The 19,547-nt window shown below is 44.3% G+C and overlaps 1 protein-coding gene across 11 annotated transcripts in view; it reads right to left on the bottom strand.

Annotated features, from left to right (window-relative positions):
* GNG12 (G protein subunit gamma 12) overlaps positions 1 to 11,516 on the bottom strand; it is a 62,939-nt gene extending 51,423 nt beyond the window's left edge. For 2 of the 11 annotated variants that reach the window (XM_073357381.1, XM_073357388.1), the window contains exons 1-2: positions 11,343 to 11,513; positions 5,519 to 5,646 (exon numbers count right to left, since the gene is read on the bottom strand). The gene's annotated coding sequence lies outside the window, so the exon portion shown is untranslated. Of the gene's footprint in view, positions 1 to 5,518; positions 5,647 to 11,167; positions 11,263 to 11,288 lie in introns of those variants that run through there. The other 9 variants (XM_073357384.1, XM_073357387.1, XM_073357390.1 and 6 more) reach the window with 8 other exon arrangements.
* Positions 11,517 to 19,547: the final 8,031 nt, after the last annotated feature.

The following is a 19,547-nucleotide window of genomic DNA, read 5'->3' as shown; positions in this document are numbered from 1 at the left end:
CCCAGAGGGCAGGCATGGACTTCTGTTGGCCCTGTAATGTCCCAGCCTCCTCCCTTCTATTTTTGGGCCCCACAGTCTTACCGTGTCCCCAGATTTAGTGGTACATGGGCAAGATACCCTCAGGTGACCTGGCTCACCACACAGACATTTAATACTGTAAGTGGTGGCAAACATCATATAATCCAGTATTTATCTTGTTCTGTTACTTGCATGTCTATATTAGTCAAATTGCTGCCACACATCCCATCAATATGGTACTTCAGAATCAGGTTTAAAGGGCTGGTCGGGGTTATTTTAAACCACATTAACTTGGCATCAGAATGACATGCCTCATGCCCAGACTGACAGCCAACTGGATCATCCTAATGGCAGAAACCACCTTCCCATAACAAGAGACACCAGACTCCAGGGTCTCAATGCAAATAAATGGAGGGGGCACTGGTTTAAAACAAAAACAAAAACTTAGAAGGAGGAAAGGAAAATGGGAACAAAAGACTCCTTCACCCAGAGCAGTGAATTTCATGCTGCTGCTTCTTAAGAAGGCTATGAGCAATAGCAGAGACAGACACTGGATCTACTCACTGGCAAGGAGGACTTAAAAATGGAGTCAGAGAGGAAGAAGAGATTTCTCTTTATTTCCCTCCACCCATGTTGTACCCAGGAACTTCTGGAGTAAGTGGAAGGGAGGAAAATAGGAATATAAGCATCTTCTCTTTTTTCAGCAGCCAGGTTTGCACATAGGGAAGGGTTTCGAATCAATTTATTCAACACCTGCTAGTCAGAAGCTACAAAACAGGACTCTGTTCAGAGGACTCAGGGAGAACATCTTGGTATGAGTCCAACTACCCTTGGCTGCTCACCTGAGCTTTGTCCCTGGACAATAGCCCCCCACCCCTCAGTTTAGTCCTCATGCTGTTAGGTGTTCTGCTAAATTTTGCTCATCACACAGTCCCAGGAATGTGGCTTTCCTCATCTGAAAGTTCTGCAGCCACTGCTCGTCATCACAGACGTGCATCACGATGTGATCCCACCACTCAGTGCTTGTTTCCAGAGCCCAAAAGCGGTGTTCCACTGTGATCAGCTCCTCCATGAATGCCACAAGCAATCTCGTGTCATAGCTACTACATGTGGAGAGATCAATGTTGAACTCCTCTTACCTTTGAAGTTTAAGGAATAATTCCACTGCCACTCATGATGTGTTAGTGAGAGCGAGCAGCATTATTGGGATCCATTCCTGCAGACCAAAGAGGCAGAGCGCGCAATACACAAACCGTTGAAGGATGGTGCCAAATGTGGACGGAAGCACAGGGATTGCTGGGATGCAAAGCAATGCATCACAGGCACTGGGACAGGGCCCAGGATGCCCCGCGACACCCTCCGCCTTCCCACAACTTTTAGCGGCAGAAGAGGAAGAGATGCTCTGTGGGATAGCTGCCCAAAGTACACTGCTCCAAATACCACTACAAGTGCCGCAAGTGTGAACACGCTATTGCGCAGGCAGCTGACAGTGTGAACACACAAGAGCGGTTCCCCTTCAGCGCTCCCTGAGCAGCGCTGTAACTGCCAGCGATGTAACTCTGCCAGTGTAGACATACCCTTAGTTGAAGCAGCTGTAGCTTTAAGAAAAACACTAAATATCACAAGACTCAGATAAAGTCAGTAGAGCAGGCAACACTGCAATGGTAAACTTAACTTTGCATTCATTCATGATGGGGGCAAACAATGCTTAAAATTGTCTCTTGATTGTGAGTCAGGTGTTAAACACTACTTGTCCTCATCTACACTGACAGCAAAATCAGTTGTACATTGTATCCTGGTACAGCCAAATTTTCTAGCGAAGACAAGCTCATGTCAACCTTGTTGGCAGTTTTAAGGAAGAGGCCAACTTAAAGAAAAAAAAAAGTGCCATCAAGACAGGAAAGGAAAGCAGGCATAACAAAAGCAAGAGGGACAGAGCAAGTGTTTTCTTTTTTAATATTTTAAATAGAGAGTTGACTGATGTATTAGTTCCAGGGTGTATAGCAGCGTAAGTATTTTTCACCCTGGCTAGACTTACCTAATGTGTACTGGCCTGAAGGTTAAATTTTCAAGCCCTATAATAAAGAGGTTAAGTGAATTCTTATTTTGCTAAATCTTTATTCTCTTTAAGACTATCCTGCACTACCATTTAAAAATGGCATGCTAGAGGTATGTCTACGCTGCAAAAATATCTGTAGCGCCAAGTCTCAGGATAGGTCCACACTGCAATTAAAAACCCGCAGCTGGCCCAGGCCAGCTGCTTCGGCTCATGGGACTCAGGCTAACAAGCTGTTTAGTTGTGGTGTAGACATTCAGGCTCAGGCTCAGGGGCTCTTGAATTGTGGTGTAGATGTTCAGGCTGGGCTCTAGGACTTAATTAAACAGCCCCTGAGCCCGAGCCTCACAAGCATGAGCCAGCTGGCACAGGCCAGCCGCAGGTGTCTAGCTGCAGTCAGAACTACCCCTCAGAGTTCACATCAACTGACTCAGGGTCACAGGGCTAAAAATAGCAGTGTAGATATTTATGCTAGGGCTCTGAGACTTGCTGCAGTGTTTTATTTATTTTTCTGTGTAGATGTACCCTAAAGCAGTGGTTCTCAAACTAGGGCCGCTGCTTGTTCAGGGAAAGCCCCTGGCAGGCCGGGCTGTTTACCTGCCGCGTCCGCAGGTTCAGCCGATCGCAGCTCCCACTGGCCGTGGTTCGCCTCTCCAGGGCAATGGGGGCTGCAGGAAGGGCAGCCAGCACATCCCTTGGCCCTCGCCGCTCCCTGCAGTCCCCATGGGCCTGGAGCGGCGAACCGCGGCCAGTGGGAGCCGCAATGAGCTGAACCTGCAGACGCGGCAGGTAAACAAACCGGCCCAGCCCACCAGGGGCTTTCCCTGAACAAATGGTGGCCCTAGTTTGAGAACCACTGCCCTAAAGTATTATAAATAACTATAATTGTCAAAATAAATGAATAAAGCACATTGTGTCTTCAGCATTAGCCTTCCTTTATATCATTTGTTCCTTTACTGATTTCATAAAATTCAGTGCAGTATTTGCACTGTAAAAATGATCAACAAAAGATATGAGGTGAATTGAAAATACTATCTTTTATTTTTTACAGTGCAAATATTTGTAATAAAAAATATATAAAGTGAGCACTATACACTTGTATTCTGTGTTGTAACTGACAGGTTTCAGAGTAACAGCCGTGTTAGTCTGTATTCGCAAAAAGAAAAGGAGTACTTGTGGCACCTTAGAGACTATATGAAAGCTTATGCTCAAATAAACTGGTTAGTCTCTAAGGTGCCACAAGTACTCCTTTTCTTTTTGTGTTGTAACTGAAATCAATATATTTAAAAAAGTAGAAAACACCCAAAAATATTTAAATAAATGGCATTCCATTAACATCGCACACTTAATCTTTTTCATTGCAATCGCTTCACAGCCCTAATATTTATGTTTTAAAATTACATACTTACTAAAACCCATTTAAGTATTTTTGCTAGTTTATACAAGTGCAATACTTTAAATATGAAAGCAGAGTTATTTTGTGAAAGACAAGTCAAAGATTCTTGAAAAATTCTGCATCCAAAGTTTTCCAATTTATGCTAAACTACTGCCACATCAATCTATTTTAACTATGCCTCTGTAAACTCAATAGTCCATTATCTCAGTCATTTTTTTCTTTTAGGTAGATAAATCCAGCTCAGCAGGCTTATGCTATTAACACGGTATATGCCACTTTGGGCAGATCCCTCTATAGTCTTCCCTTTTCTTAAGAGAAAAAGGAGAACAAAGCAGCTGCAATGCAACACAAATTATTTACTCTTCTGCACCATTTACATAAGAGAGTAGGCCAAGTGAGGCCAACGGGACTGCTCATGTAAGGCTTATTAACTTGAGTAAAGGTTGCAGGATTGCACCATTATTTCTGTTGTGTTTTAGTAAACTCAAAGCAGAAATGAACTATGGCAGCCACAGATGAATTGCCGTATCTTTTCTAGACTTACTATACATTCCAGATGAAATAATATGGTCAACATTTCCATCTATGAACTGATATGGACTGCTCTACAACAGAATTTCATTTATTCCACTGAGACACTGAAGTCTAACAAATTGTGAATTCCTGTTTATGTAAACTTGACTTAAAAAAAAAAAAAAAAAGAATGGAAATTTTCTTCCTGAAAAGCTTAATTACTTATTGAAATGATTAATGACTTAAAGCAATGAGCCAGTTTTAAGGATTTAAATTCATAAACACAGACAGTTCAAATAGCATGTAACTGTATATTCAACCAACTGTTAAGAAAATTTAAGCATGAAAACGTAACTACACAGAACAGAAATCTAAACATATCCTATTAGGGATAGGCAGTTTACAGAAAACTTTTCTGGAGGCTTCCTACAGAGCATTTAATTTATAAATAAAAAAATTTACAATTGATTAAAATGACTGAATTCCTGTCTGCTATGTACAAACAATTTAAAAACAAATAGGCATTTGGCAAAAAAGAAAAAAGAGAAAATTTCTAACATCTAATTCGATTGATGGTCTCCTGCCTAGGATTGCAAAGCAAGATGTCATGAACGGGAAATAAATAAATGATAGTTTGTTCCACCTTAGGATAAGATCCTGTAAACACTAAGTGTCAAGTAATAGTGCCTCCATTTAACTTGTTCACACCAGTGCCTACCAACTATCCACCAAGTCACGTTCTCCCCCTGACTCAGCTATTAGCTACGATACACAGTACTTTGGAAACCAATCCCTGCACCATTGCTCACCTCCCACCTACTATTTATCTAGATGTTGCAGGCCAACCACCATTTTTAAATGATCCAACCCTTTAAATCTACATATGTAGTAGTGGCGTGCTGTGTAGGAAGGGAGCATCGCCTATTTTGGCAAAGAACAGAGTAATTTTGGATTCTAACCTTGGCTTTGCAACTGACTCACTGGGTGACCTTGTGGTCAAATCCAAACTTCTCCACCTCTCAGCTTCTCCACCTTCAAATTGGACAAAATAAAACGTATACACCTCACAAATTTAGTGCACGTTGAGATCTTTTGATGAAAGATAACATAAGCCTTCTATTTTTTCATGCAGGGAACACTGGGCACAACATTGGGGCTCTGTTAGTTGCTGTAGACCCAAAGAATTTTTAAACTTTTTAAAAGAAATACAATTATATGTAAGACATCAGGAGGTTCTGATTGGAGTGAATGTTTTTAAATTGCTACATCTTTAAGTCTATAGATATTGACAGTGTTACTTTAAAAAAAGGAAAGAAAATTACCTCCAGGAAGAAATAGAGAAGATACTTTACACTTTCAGAGAGACTTCCACTCAGGAACCTCAATGCACTATGAATATCAGCAAACCAAGCCGCACTACGCTCCTTTGAGTTAGGGAGGTCTCATTTGCAGGAAAGGAAATGGAGATACATTGAGGTGTACAGTTCTGGGCCTTAACCACACACAAAAAATACTCATAATATAAGATACCCTACCAGAAAAGCAGTTCTGGCTTCTCAGATGAATATGTAATTGACGTAATTGATGGAGGATGGTGGAATAGTGTTCATTTATAAGCAATTAGCTCCAGCCATTTTATTAAAGCACAAAGATGAATGCCAACCTGGATCAAACAGAAAGAGTCATTGAGTAAGACTAGATTATATAACTTTTATACTTCCCCATGGGAACACTTATGCATTGTACAATACATTTTCTTCTGGTTTTGTTCAATTTAATTGTAAAAGCAGGGTTTCTACCACTTCCGCTGGATGACTATTCTACATAGCAACAAGTCTCATGGTCATAAAATTCCACCTGATATTCAGCCTACAATTTCCCTTTTTACTGTTACCCAATTTTTCCTAATTATAGCCCCTTGAATCATAATCAACAATTCTTTTCCCTCCTTGGTATTGACATACTTCAAATACTTGCAGACAGTTACGACTCCACATCCCCTAAGCTGCCACTTAGCCAAGACCTACAGTATGTTTAACATTTCCTCATTCACACCTGATTTGAACACCCTCACTCATGTTGAGTAGTAATTTACTCTGCAAGCAGTCCCATTCAATTCAATCAGACTACTTGCAGAGCAAGGTGCTACTCAGCAGGAGTGAAGGTATCAGAATCTGGCTCGGAGGAAATCAATCCCTTTAGAACCATAATAATTGTGGCTCCCCCCGCACCTCCCTACAGTTTCTAGCAATGAAAGGCTAATTAAGGTTTATTGTTTGTATCCTATATCAACACTAGGAATAGTATAACTCACCTTTGTTATTTTGCCTTACATGTGAGTATTTAATCTCAAATAGTTAAATGAAATTTACAGTTGCCTTTGAGCCTCAATACAAACTGCCCAATCTCCACCCATGCAAGTGAGAAAAGTTGTTCCAGACACTGTGTTTTCCTAAGAACACCTACCTGCATGAGCATTCACAGATAACTATCTATTAAGAATGCAAGATCCAGCAGGACTTCATTTAACGTGTTACAATTCCCTGTTTAACAAGGGTGGGTCACAAAATGCAAGACGACGATTGGGCAGGGAACTGAAAATACCAGTCTCTGCAGCTGTAAAGTCAACGTTTAAATACTAGCCCATATGAAAGAATGGGTTTTCTATATACATTACCCACCAAGATAAAATTCAGTTTTACATTCTCCAAACATCCAAGGATCTCACCCTTCACTTTAACTGTCAACTTTTACGAGATGTTGTATGATAGAACGGTTGTACATGAAGCAGAGTGAAAAAATAATGCCTAGAACAAGTTTATGACTAAACCTGAAACTAAATCATGTCAAACTGAAATGTTTGTACTGCAAGTTTTAAAAAAAATATGGAAAAGGGATGGAAAGAAAGATGGTATAAACAGAACAAGCCTAGCTGACATCTAAATAGCAGGGACAAAATTCTTGACCTACGCATATATCTGATACTAGTATACACTACCAAAGTAGCACAATTGTGTTCTGACTAGCAGCAGCCCTCCACAGCCCCCTTTTTAAACTGATTTTTCCTGCCAGGAACATGCAGCAATATGTGGTTTTCTGTCCCATGGACACAGTATCATCACCTATTGATGTAATGTTACTAAGGCTATGTCTACACTGGTAACTGAGCAACAAAACTTGTGTCTTTCAGAAAGTTAAAACACAAACACCCCCACCCCCCATCCCCAAAAAAGACAAAAGTTTTGCTGTGACAAGTTGAACAGGGTGTTGTCGGCAGGAGCAATATCACCACATTGAGGGAAAAAAGCTGCCCGAGTCCAGCAGTGATAAAACTGGACTGAATCCAGAGAGATGCCAAACAATCTGCCGGTTTGGTACCACTGGGAATTGCAAGTCCTCAGCCCAACTCAGGATTTGAGAAAAGATCCTGCTCCTTGCTCTCACTGAAGTTAATAAATTTTATTACGGATTTCAATTTAAGCAGGTGCAGGCCATTGGTCCTTGCACCAAAGCAAGAGGGTTGATAGCCCTTGTCATTTTTATCCTTTATTTTATAAATGCAGATGCTAATTTCATTTCTAGATGGCTTCAATCCTTTTATGAATCTTGCCAAGTTACTTATTTCTGTGGCAGCAAGTTTCACAAGTTAATTTTATATTGCATAAAAAGGACGTTTTATTCATTTTAAAATTTGTCAATTTCATTTAGTCTGTCTTTGTTCTTGTATTATGGGATAGGGTAGGTCAGTTCATTAGAACCAGGCTGCTGGAATAATTCCTATTGGTTTGCTTCTGCTGCAGGGCCTAACCAACAGACCAAGAATCAGGAGCTGGGGAGCTTTGTCTGTACAGCAACTGAGCTACTACCTTCTGTAAAACTTATGATGTTCAATATCTTCCAAGACAGACCCAATATCCCAAGAACACGTAAGCCTGCTGTGAAGCCAGCATTTAAGATATTCCACAGGTTGTACTCTTAGAGCCATAGACACATTGTTTATGAGTTAGGCTCCAAGGTCCTGAGCTTTTGCAGGATCAGGGCCCAAGAATTCAGACCTTTAGTAGCCACAGAATTAGTTACTACATAATTACAGATTTGAATTATACATATTATTTAAAATGAAACAAGTAGCTGAAAATGTATGTTTATTATAACTCAGTATCTGTGCTAAAAGATTAAAAATAGAATTAAAGTGTGTATACTTCTGAGACTGCAATATATCCAAAAAAGAGATGAAGTTAGAAGTCTCAGAACAATTTCAAAGTGTTTCATTACGAAATGTATGTAACTTGATTAGCTTTATAATTATGCAGATAAGATTGCTTTATTGCACTAAATTTCTAAGGGAAAGCAATTCATGAAATGTATTCTGACATTTAGCACTTGACTAAAAAGCTCCCAAATTACTCTAAAATATACAATGGCGAGATGAAATAGGAGATTTAGAAGTCATTAACTGTATACTAATCCTTTAACCTCATTTAGTTTGTGTTGGACCAGCAGACAATACTACTACTATACAGTACTGGTCACTTACTCATGGAGTTTTATTTTCAAGCTAATCTACAATTAACATAAATACAAACTAATAACCTATTATGATTAGCTCTAAATTAATTGCAATATTGGGGAAAATGTGACAAATCACTTTAAATATTATTTTATACATAATGCTAAAAAATACAATAAAAACATCATTTAAATGGATCTTAAAGACTTTCTCTCATTAAAAACATCATGAATATTAGCCTGGTATAAGATATTGCAGTTTAAGAATGACTAACGTCAATTTATATATAAGACAAGTCACAAGTGTTGGTGAGGCACATTTTGATTAATAATATAACATGTTTCTACCTAAATGCACTAATTAGACCTAATCTGCAACTTGTCGCATGAAGACAGACTACTAGACCAGCACAGTGCCCCAATGAAGTTCTTGTCTGCCCACACAAATAGTTGCAGGACTGGGGCCTTAATCAACACAACTTTCCTTTGTGGAATTTTGTGATTCCCACTTTACAGATGTGGAAAATGAGACACAGCTGTAAGTGATTTGTCCATGGCCATACAGCAAATCAGCGTCAATGCTAGGATTAGAGCACAGCAATTTCTGACTCCAGCCTCATGCTCAGATCACTAACATGCACTATAAAGACATACTGAATAAAAATTAATCAGTATTCACAATGGATGGACAAGATACTTATTCCAAATATGTTTTTGTTTAAGCAGAACTTTTATAGCTACATACTCAGTGTATTTTTTAATAAATGAGTGGGGTTTTTAGTAGGAATATGTAACTAACTGAAATTAAATAAAATCAGTCTAAATATATGTTGGCTTTAATGCAAAATTGAAATTTGGGGAAGTTAAAAAAAGCACAAACTTGCTAACTAAAATGTTTGCTGATTTAGATTGGTCATTATCTGATTTATCCATTCACTTCTGCAGCTGAAACACCAGAGATTGCTACACACAAGCATAAGAGGATGTGCAATATTTTGAAGGTTTAATACACTTTAAAAGCAGAGCCAAACTCTTTCTTAAAACAAATACACTTTTTGACATCAGCTAAAAGATTATCTGTAGACAGTATACCAGCCTCTGAAACAACTGTCATTACACTAGTGAATGTAAATATTCTGTCCCCAAAAGCAGCTTGGGGAATAGAGGATAAACAGGTAATAAGGATGAGAAGATAGATAACAGAGTTTAGATCCAGATGGAATTTTCAACAAGTTGCATATTTCTTCCCAGCAGCAAACAGGCCAAACATGGCAAACAGACAAACACTAAACATGACAGGACACCTTAATTAACTCCCTTCTTTCTTTCTGTTACCACATTTTCCTTAAGACTAGTTTTGCCACTAGTTTTGGGGGGAAATATAGTAAATATGAAGTAATAAAGTGACAACTATCACCAGACAATCCCCAGACCATGTGTTCTACCATAGGTTTTAAGTTCTGTCATAATTGTTCCCATCCAGGACCAAGGTATTTCCTTTTCCTGCCTGTAACAGTATCAAGGACTATTACCCCATAAATTTAGCAGTATCACAAAGATGGGGCAGAAGGTGTTTGCGTGGGGGTTGATTCAACTCTAAGGAAGTGGCTGAAGGGACAGCAGCAAGTGGAAAACTAGGCTAGCCAGCCAGGGTAGGCGCTATTTCCACACCTGCTGGGAAGTTCCTGTAATAAGTCACTCCCAATACCCTGCCATCACTTCCAACTCTGGCACTCATATAAGCAGGCACACTCTCCATGCAGGGAGAGAAGTTCAATAACCATTTGCCCTGTGTGCTAACCACACTGGAGGAGCATGTGAATATCACCCCTCACTCTCCCACCGCCAGCCACGCCACGGCGCGCAGGCGTGGGGGAGGACGGGGGTGTTTCAGGAGGCACCTTCCTCCAGGGCCAGCCTCAGCAGGGGCGGGGCAGGGAGGGAGATGGGGGTCTCGGGCACCACACCCGCAGAGCCAGGCATGCCGGGGGGGGGGGTGTTTCGGGCACCACACCTGCAGAGCCAGGCATGCCGGGGGGGTCTCGGGCACCACACCCGCAGAGCCAGGCATGCCGGGGCGGTGGGGGGAACTGGGGGGGGGGGTCCTCGGGCACCACACCCGCAGAGCCAGGCATGCCGGGGCGGTGGGGGGAACTGGGGGGGGGGGGTCCTCGGGCACCACACCCGCAGAGCCAGGCATGCCGGGGCGGTGGGGGGAACCGGGGGGGGGGGGTCTCGGGCACCACACCCGCAGAGCCAGGCATGCCGGGGCGGTGGGGAGAACTGGGGGGGGGGGTCTCGGGGACCACACCCGCAGAGCCAGGCATGCCGGGGCGGTGGGGAGAACTGGGGGGGGGGGGTCTCGGGGACCACACCCGCAGAGCCAGGCATGCCGGGGCGGTGGGGGGAACTGGGGGGGGGGGTCTCGGGCACCACACCCGCAGAGCCAGGCATGCCGGGGCGGTGGGGAGAACTGGGGGGGGGGGGTCTCGGGGACCACACCCGCAGAGCCAGGCATGCCGGGGCGGTGGGGGGAACTGGGGGGGGGGTCTCGGGCACCACACCCGCAGAGCCAGGCATGCCGGGGCGGTGGGGGGAACTGGGGGGGGGGTCTCGGGCACCACACCCGCAGAGCCAGGCATGCCGGGGGGGTGGGGTCTCAGGAGTCACCTCACCCGCCGAGCCAGATACGCCGGGGAGGGCCGGCGCTGAGAGCGGCCGCACGGGCACGGCGCTGGCCACTGCTCTGCGGGTCGCCGCCAGCCGCGATTTCCCCCCAGCGCCTGCGGGGCTTACCCGAGCCGAGCCAAGCCCTTTCCCTGCCACCCCCTGCTGGGCCGCCGCACTCACCGCCGCCCTCTCCGCCCGGGACTCAGCCTCTGTGGGCGACCGGAGCTGGCCGACCTCTCACCCGCTCCTCCTCCCGCGGCTGGCTCCGCCTGGCCCCGGGCGGGGGAGGCGGCGGGGCTGGCCGGGCCCGGAGCTCTCCCGCCCGCCACAGGACCCAGGGTTTGCCGGCGGCGCCCGAGGCAGGCGGGGAGACGCCCTCTCTGTGCCCCTCGCCCAAGCGGGCGGGGCTCTGCCTGCTGCGCTGCCCCCCCGCCTCACGCCGCCCCAGTACCAGGGATCCCATCGCTTCCCATCATAGCGCACCCCCGGCCTCACACCGCCCCCGTGCCAGGGAATCCCCCACCCACCACGGCGTCATACCCCCCGGCCTCACACGGCCCCTTCCCCTGCTCCTTCTTCCCCCACTCCTTCACATCGCCTCAGTGTCAGGGCTCGCCCCATGGCGTCATCCCTTCCCCACCCCCCCATAGTCTTGTACCCCCCTGCCAGGGCATACCCACACTGCCCCCCTGACAGGGTGTCACACTGCACCCTCACACTGCCCCCCATCACACCCCCATACTGCCCCAGTGCTGTAGCATCACTCCACTCCCACCCACAACATGCTCTCACACCACCCCAATGCCAGGGCATCCCACCACCCTCCACTATGCCCTCCCACCACCCCCCCCTGCACCCTCACACTGCCTCAGTGCCAGGATTCATGCCACTTCCCCACGCCCTCAGACCACTCTTGTGCCAGGGCATCCCACCGCTCCCACAACACCCCGCACCTGCCCCAGTGCCAGGGGGTCATACCACCCCCACCACCATGCTCTCACACTGCCCCAATGCCAAGGCATAAAAGCATCCCACCCAACGCCATCATACCACCCCACTGCCAGCACTCATCCCACCCCCCCATACCCTCACACTGCCCCAGTGCCAGGGGCATGACTCCTCTACCATGGTCACCAGGTCTCTGCAATATTGCTCCACCCAATGTTCACAAAGAGGAAAGCATAGCAAAGCTCGTGACAAAATTGCATGATATGCCACATCTACTGTTAAATAAAGACTTGTTTAATCAACCAAATGGTCATCTGCCCTGATGTTGCCCATTGTGGATAAGTTTACCGGACAAGGGATTTCCAATAGAGGACGAGTGGCGAGCTTCGTGGTCCATAGAGAAAATGACAATTATCTTTTCTGAGACCCCACTCAACGTCAACCCAGATTTGATTTACCACTAAGGCAATGGAGCCTTCTGAGCCAGTTTCATACTGGACATGGAATTTGTGCTGCAGCGGAATTTCAGCAACATTTCAGAGACAGTCCACTATGTCAATGTGGGCAGCCCCAAACCATGACACACATTGCTGAGGACTGCTAAATGACAACTTCCTGGAGGTCTTTGTGCCTTGAACATTGTTGATATGAATGCTGTGGTCAAAGTGTCACTCCACACACCCCCCACTCCACCCCTATGCCAGGGTGTCACTCTACCCCCCTCCATGCCATCACACCACCCTGGTGCCAGGGTGTCACACTGCCCACCAGTGTGTGTGTGTCAGAGAGAGAGCAAGAGCGCGCGCACTTTTCCTAAATTCTGTCACTCAATGAGCCAAATTAAGTGGAGCTGTAACTCAATTGTTTTCAAAGAAGTTAGAACAAGGATTATTTTTCCCCATATGTTCAAACAAATTTAGGGTTGAGCAATACAGAAGGGAAAATATCCAGTTGCTGCTTTTAATTTAGCTTTCGACCAAATCACTAACCACAGCCCAAATTAAGCTTTGTCTCTGCCCTGAGGGTCCTAATTCTGAGGAGACGCTCAGCTTTTCTGACTCCCACTAATTTAAAGGAAAGTTGATGGAATTCAGCACCCTACAGGAAGTGCTCAGCACCTTAAAGATTAGGCCTGAAATGTGCAAGGACTTGTCTATGCCCAAACTGGTAAAACTTGCTTTTACTTGTGATTAGCTACTTTGATGCTATGAGTTACTCAAAAATACATTTGTTTCCAGAAGCAAAGTAGAGCGTCTGATTAAAGTTTTACAAAAAGTTATCACTTGCAAGCCAGAAGCAGGCACATGTTATAACACATCACATTCAACTTTGTATTTAAAGGTGGACCTTCCTTAATACTATATCAAAATTGAAAAAAAGTTTGAAAGAACACCCAAACATGTATAGTTTGATTTTCCTGTTTACACTTTGCTATTAGTAAAGATATTTATGTTTTAAAAGAGGGCTTTTCTCTCTCATAGCCTAACTAAGCCTTTTGCTAGATCCTGCAGGGATGTCACCATCCCTAATGTTAAAGTTGAAATTGCCACATACAGAATGTATTGTGATGTCACAAATTCAGCATAATAGGCCAAATTCTGCCCTGATTTGCACCCATGCAGCTTCACTGAGAGGAATTTGGCAGTATGGGTAAGATGAAAGAGCAGACAAGCTGTGAAGGAGAAAAAGCTTCTCAAATGGCTCCTGTAGTTACTAAACAACATCATGTGCAGGACAGATTCTGCCACTAGAGAACATATCAGTTGTGAAACAGATATTTTAGCCAAAAGGCTAATATGAAATTAATGCAGAATGTGTCCCTAACCTGCCTGAGAATGAATCCATCAATAGTCTCTTCAGTTGTGGTGGGCAGAAGAAAGCACTTTGAGGAGTTTGCAGCGATGGTGCAGTACACTTAAGTTGAAGGTACACACCCTACAATTTGTCAGTTCAGTTTGTAATTTAGGAGTGTTCTTGGATTCCTCACTGATGCTAAGCTCTCATGTAATAGAAAGCATTACTCATAGATGCTATCATTTTCAGCTAGGTAGGAGACACCATCTCATCCTGACCTTGGTTATACATACTTTTGTCATGTCCAGTCTGGACTACAGCAGTATCACAGAATTCGGGGTGAAATCCAGACCAGTGAGAAGTTGTGTTACTTTTTACCCTGTAACCCTGAGTGTCCCACAATGCTTTGCCACTGTAGCTCCCAGCCTGGGAGCCATCCACTGACTTTGAGGCAGTAGGTCAGAACCCTCTTTCCTAGACAGGGTATCTGCCACCATACTTTCTTTCCCCTTTATATAGAAGAAACCTGTTTGTCACCTTTGTCTATTTATAGTCTCCTGGACATATCATCAGAGAGTATCCATGATTTCACCTACGGAGGTGTTACAAACATTTTACAGTGACATTAAGGGCCAGTGTGTTATTAGATTTCATTAGATAGACATATTATATTACATGTCACCTTTTAACTAAATATCATGACACCAGTGCGTGAGCTGTAATGAGAATGTCAGGCCTGACAAGAGTTGCTAACATGAAGTAGTGAACCACAAGTGGGCCTGTGTGTCACAAGCAGTGCAGTGCATTTGGGCATGAAGTCATCAGCTCTTAGGAAACTCCAGCTAGAATGCTGCAGCATGTTTCCTCAGCCACTACATCAAATCCTCTCCTTTCCACACTTCCCATAGAACAGTGAATCAAATTCAAGATCTTGGGCTTTATCTTCAAGGTGCTGAATGCCTAGGCCCAATATAACTAAAAGATTGCCTAAAGCTCTGGGATGAAGACTGTGGCTGACAACTCCACTTTTCAGGCACAATCGAAATTTCTATCATAAGGTAGGTGCCAACTTCCCTTCTGCCCCGTGGGTGCTTAACCCCCACCCCTCCGGCCCCACCCCTGGCCCCGCCCTCACCCTGCCCCAATTCCACCCCCTTCCCCCAAGTCCCCACCTCATCTCTTTACTGCCTCCTCCCCCTCCCTCCTGGAAAGTCCTAAGCGCTGCCAAACAGCTGTTAGGCAGCAGGTGGGAAGCACTGGAAGGGGGAAGAGCGGGGACACGGTGTGCTCAGGGAAGGAGGAGGGGGTGGGGGTGGGGGGAGCTTGGCTGCTGGTGGGTGCAGAGCACCCACTAATTTTTCCCCATGGGAGCTCCAGCCTCGCAGCACCCACGGAGTTAGCACCTAAAAGCTCAACTGTGCGAGGGACAGTTTTCTTGGGGACTGGTCCACAACTGTGGAGTCAACTCCCACAGGAAGTAAGGACCATCATAAACTTCACCACTTTCAGCTCCAAATGCAAGGCAAGCTTCATTGACTTGCCTTGTCTAACAAACACACAGCACTGTGTACATTAAAAAAACAAAACAAAAGAAAGCCCTATCAAAACAAAACCCACAATTCTCCTTCCGGGGAGAATTTGAGAGGGAGAGAATGAACCACATGTAGCAGATGCTAGACATGTTGCACTCCTGGAAGGCACTCCAATATTATTCTGTTCTGAAAAGAATAGAATCCCAGAGGCCCCAGATTTCTCTCTGGATTAGGGCTATCAGGAATAAACACATCTGGCCACCAGACGGCACTGTCTTCATGAAAAATCACTCTTGGGAATATTTGTTTTGAAACAACATAGGATCAAGTGTCAAAGTGCAGTGACGGCCTTTGATGGAATGACTCAGCCGACACTGAAAATTGATGATTTGGAGAGTTAGGGCTAGTCTACATTGGCAACACTAAAGCGCTGCCATGCTTTAACGTGGCTTGTGTGGTTGCGATGCAGCACTGGGAGAGAGCTCTTCCAGCACTCTAAAGAAAGCCCACCTCCACGAGGGGCGTAGCTCCCAGCACTGGAGCACTGTCTACACTGGCGCTTTACAGCACTGAAACTTGCTGTGCTCAGGGGGGTGTTTTTTCACACCCCATAGCGAGAAAGTTGCAGCGCTGTAAATTGCCTGTGTAGACAAGCCCTTAGATTAGGAGACTACCTCAAACCTGAATGCTGAATCTTGGCCTGAGGTGATCTTTTCTTCTGAGCCTCTTGACCAAGATCAGTTATCAGTAATATCAGTTTAACAGCTGTCACCAGGTAATTGTGGCAATTTCCTGCTTAGAGCCCGGTCCTGTGGGCTCTTTGCCCAGAACTCCAGTTAAAGCCGCAGGGAGTTCTATGCATGAAGGATTTGCAGGATCAAGCCCTTAATGCCATGTCTACATAAGCATTTCTCAGGAAATCTCTCACCATTGCACTACCACTAGTGCAGCTCCGTGGATAATATTGCCAGCATAGAGAGAACACAAGCATTTTTACTATCATGCCATCTAACCCTGCTCAGAGCAGATCTGTATGTCATGATGGTAAAATTGCCTGTGCTTTCAACACTAACACTCCTACTGTTACCTCCACCCTGAAAACTGCACCAATGGGAGATTTAAAAACAAAGATCAAAATCAAAACCCTAGTGGAGACAAGGCTTTATTGTCTATGTGTCAAATATTTGTCAAGTTTGGTCTGCACTGTCTTAACTTGTGCTTTTAGATACACTGACAGCAAATATTGAAGCAATTCAGTAGGCAGTTGCATTCTATAAGACAAAATGTACAGTACGAATACAATGTAGACTTAATTGGATAAAAAAAATATCAGCCCAAGTTACTAGTTATAGTTACTGCTGTTTTCTTTTGGTTACTCTGCCATCACATTCATTTCTAATTCAGTGTCCAGGACATATTCTTTAAATAATTAAAATTAAAAAAAACAACCACCACCACCTTCCGGTCCCCCCCCCCAACCTCCCGCAATTACATTTGACATCTCCATGACACTAATTCAGCTGAATTATAACTCTTCTCAGCATAGTCAGCTCTTTATAACTTATGTTGATTCATCCATCAGGGAATAGTTATAGTAGGTTTGCTGGTTAGGTTTCTACATTTTATTTATTGCCATCTCTATTATATGTTATAGTTTACTAATTTATACGCCAGAACACTTGAGTTCTATAAAAGAAAGTGTTTTACTGGCCATTCATAAGATTGTCTATAGCAGGGTTTCTTAAACTTCATTGCGTCGTGACCCCCTTCTGACAACAAAAATGACTACACAACCCCGGAAAGGGGGATGAAGCCTGACCCCCACCATCTAGGGCAGGGTGGCCAAAACCAAAGCCCAACCCCTGCCACCATGGTGGGGTGCCAAAGCTTGAGGGCTTTAGCCCTGGGTGGCAGGGCTCATACCTTGGCTTCAGCCCTGAGCCCCAGCAAGTCTAATGCCAGCCCTGGCGACCCCATTAAAATAGAGTTGCGACCCACTTTGGGGTCCCAACCCACAGTTTGAAAACCACTGACCTACAGTAATGCTTTGGGAAAATCATTTTCACTAGTTCATTGTTTAAACAAATCAGGGCACAGATTCTGCTTGCCTTGAGGCCTGTGGGACTACTCACATAAGTAAGGCAAGCAGGATTTAACTTGAAGTCAGTAGTGGATGTTGCTTGTTTCAGTCCAGTCCATTTTCTAGTAATGAGGTGTCACTACAGCTGGAAGCTTGTTAACAGTCTCTTTAGAGAGGACAAAAATTGGCTGGACATGGAGACTGACCTTTTATTACCCTTAGGATGATTCCACCAAGCCCAAGTTGAAGCACACTACATAGTTCATATGGCCCATGCTGAGATTCTTCCAGGGACAGAGAACTTCATTCTGTAGGGCTGCCAACCTATCACTTTCACAAGCACCAAGCTCACATAAAAATGTTATAAGTCATTGAGAAAAAGTCTAGGTAAGCAACCATATTTGATAATACTAATACCAGGCACTTAGAGATTTTTATCCAAGAAAATCAAAGCACTTTAGAAATGTGAATATTATCCCCATTTTGTAGATGGGTACACTGAGGCCCAGAGCAATGAGGTTTCTTGCCCAAGGTCACACTGGAGATCTGTGACAGCTGTGAGTAGAAACCAGATCTCTTGCCTACCAGTCCCTTTCTCTAGCCCCGCGGTGACATTGCCATTTTATAAGGGTGGCATTCTATTTATTCTGTGATGGACACTCCAGCCATCCATTGGGTGGAGCCCTAGAGTAGACCTTAGCATGTAACCACATATGTGCAAAGTCTCTCTTTTGACATTTCAACTACTAGACCCTAGGGCTCTGGAAGCTGGTGGATTCCCAATGAGCACTCCTACACACCCCCCAAATGAAAGGATTTGCTAGGGCTAGCAGAAAAGACAGGATACCAGTACGCTTGGTAGTGTCTCAGCCAATAACAAGTAAAGACAAACCCTGTAATTTCTAACTCAACCCCCTACTGAGCAGTCTCATAGTGGGGTACTAGGGTAAACTTACCTTATGGGGGTTCTTAGGCCTAGTACTCTGATGCCTCTTCTAGTTCATCTTTGTGATACCAATTAAGTCTAGGTTAGGGTTGCCAACCCTCCACGATTGGCCTGGAGTCTCCAGGAATTAAAGATTCATCTTTAATTAAAGATTATGTCATGTGACAAAATCTCCAGGAATACATCCAACCAAAATTGGCAACCCTAGTTGCCACTTTAAGATGTTTTGAGTGCTGCTATTCTATGCTCCAGACAATCCCTTTCAGGCCCCTCTCTACTTAGGTTTTAGCTTTTGGGCCCTCTACCCCCAGCCTGTTTGCCTAGTCTAGACAGGGCCCTTGGAAGGTTAATGCCAGATACTGTTGGCCTAACTTTCACAGGTTGTGAGCACCCACAGCTTGACCAACATCAGTGCATTTCATTCCCCATATCTTTAAGGTCTTGTTCCACCAATGGGAGGTTAGTTTAGCAAATGTACAAACAAGGATCTTTTGAACAGTTAAAAGTAGTTATTGCTAAATGCCAGCCATATTACTTTTTACTCCTTTAAAATACAGGAGGCAATGTTTATCATATGGAAAGTACCAAGATGCGGGGGGAGGAGGGACAGGAAGGGGAGGAGAGAAAGATAGATGTGTGCGTGGAAATAGTTTCAATTTTAAGTGATTATTATAAACTATGGAAAGAGGGCAGTGGGGAGGAATGTAAAGATTTGATTGTCTCTTTGCATTAATAGCTTGAGTCACATTTAAATGGCCATAACATTAGTCCTGCCTTCTGAGGGATGATTCCCCATGCTTAAAATTAAGCAGATTTCAAGTATTGTGAAATCAGAGCCTGACTGGGTATCTAGTGGAGCTGGTTGAAGTTTTTTCATCAAAAACAAAAAACAAACAAAAAATAGCTTTTCAACTTCCATGAAAATTTCAATACAAATTTTCATTTGGGTCAGAATTCTCAGATTTTAATGAAAAAACAGAAAGTGAAATATTTTCAGTAACATTTTTTAGGGTTTGGTTTTATACAAACTGAACTTTTTTTTAAGCCAAAAAATAGTTTTCAAACATTGACACACTTGTTTTTAG

The sequence above is a fragment of the Lepidochelys kempii genome, chromosome 8 (genome assembly GCF_965140265.1).
Source record: "Lepidochelys kempii isolate rLepKem1 chromosome 8, rLepKem1.hap2, whole genome shotgun sequence".
NCBI lineage: Eukaryota > Metazoa > Chordata > Testudines > Cheloniidae > Lepidochelys > Lepidochelys kempii.
Note: the sequence above shows the minus strand (reverse complement) of the source record. Positions and strands in the feature narration are given on the sequence as shown.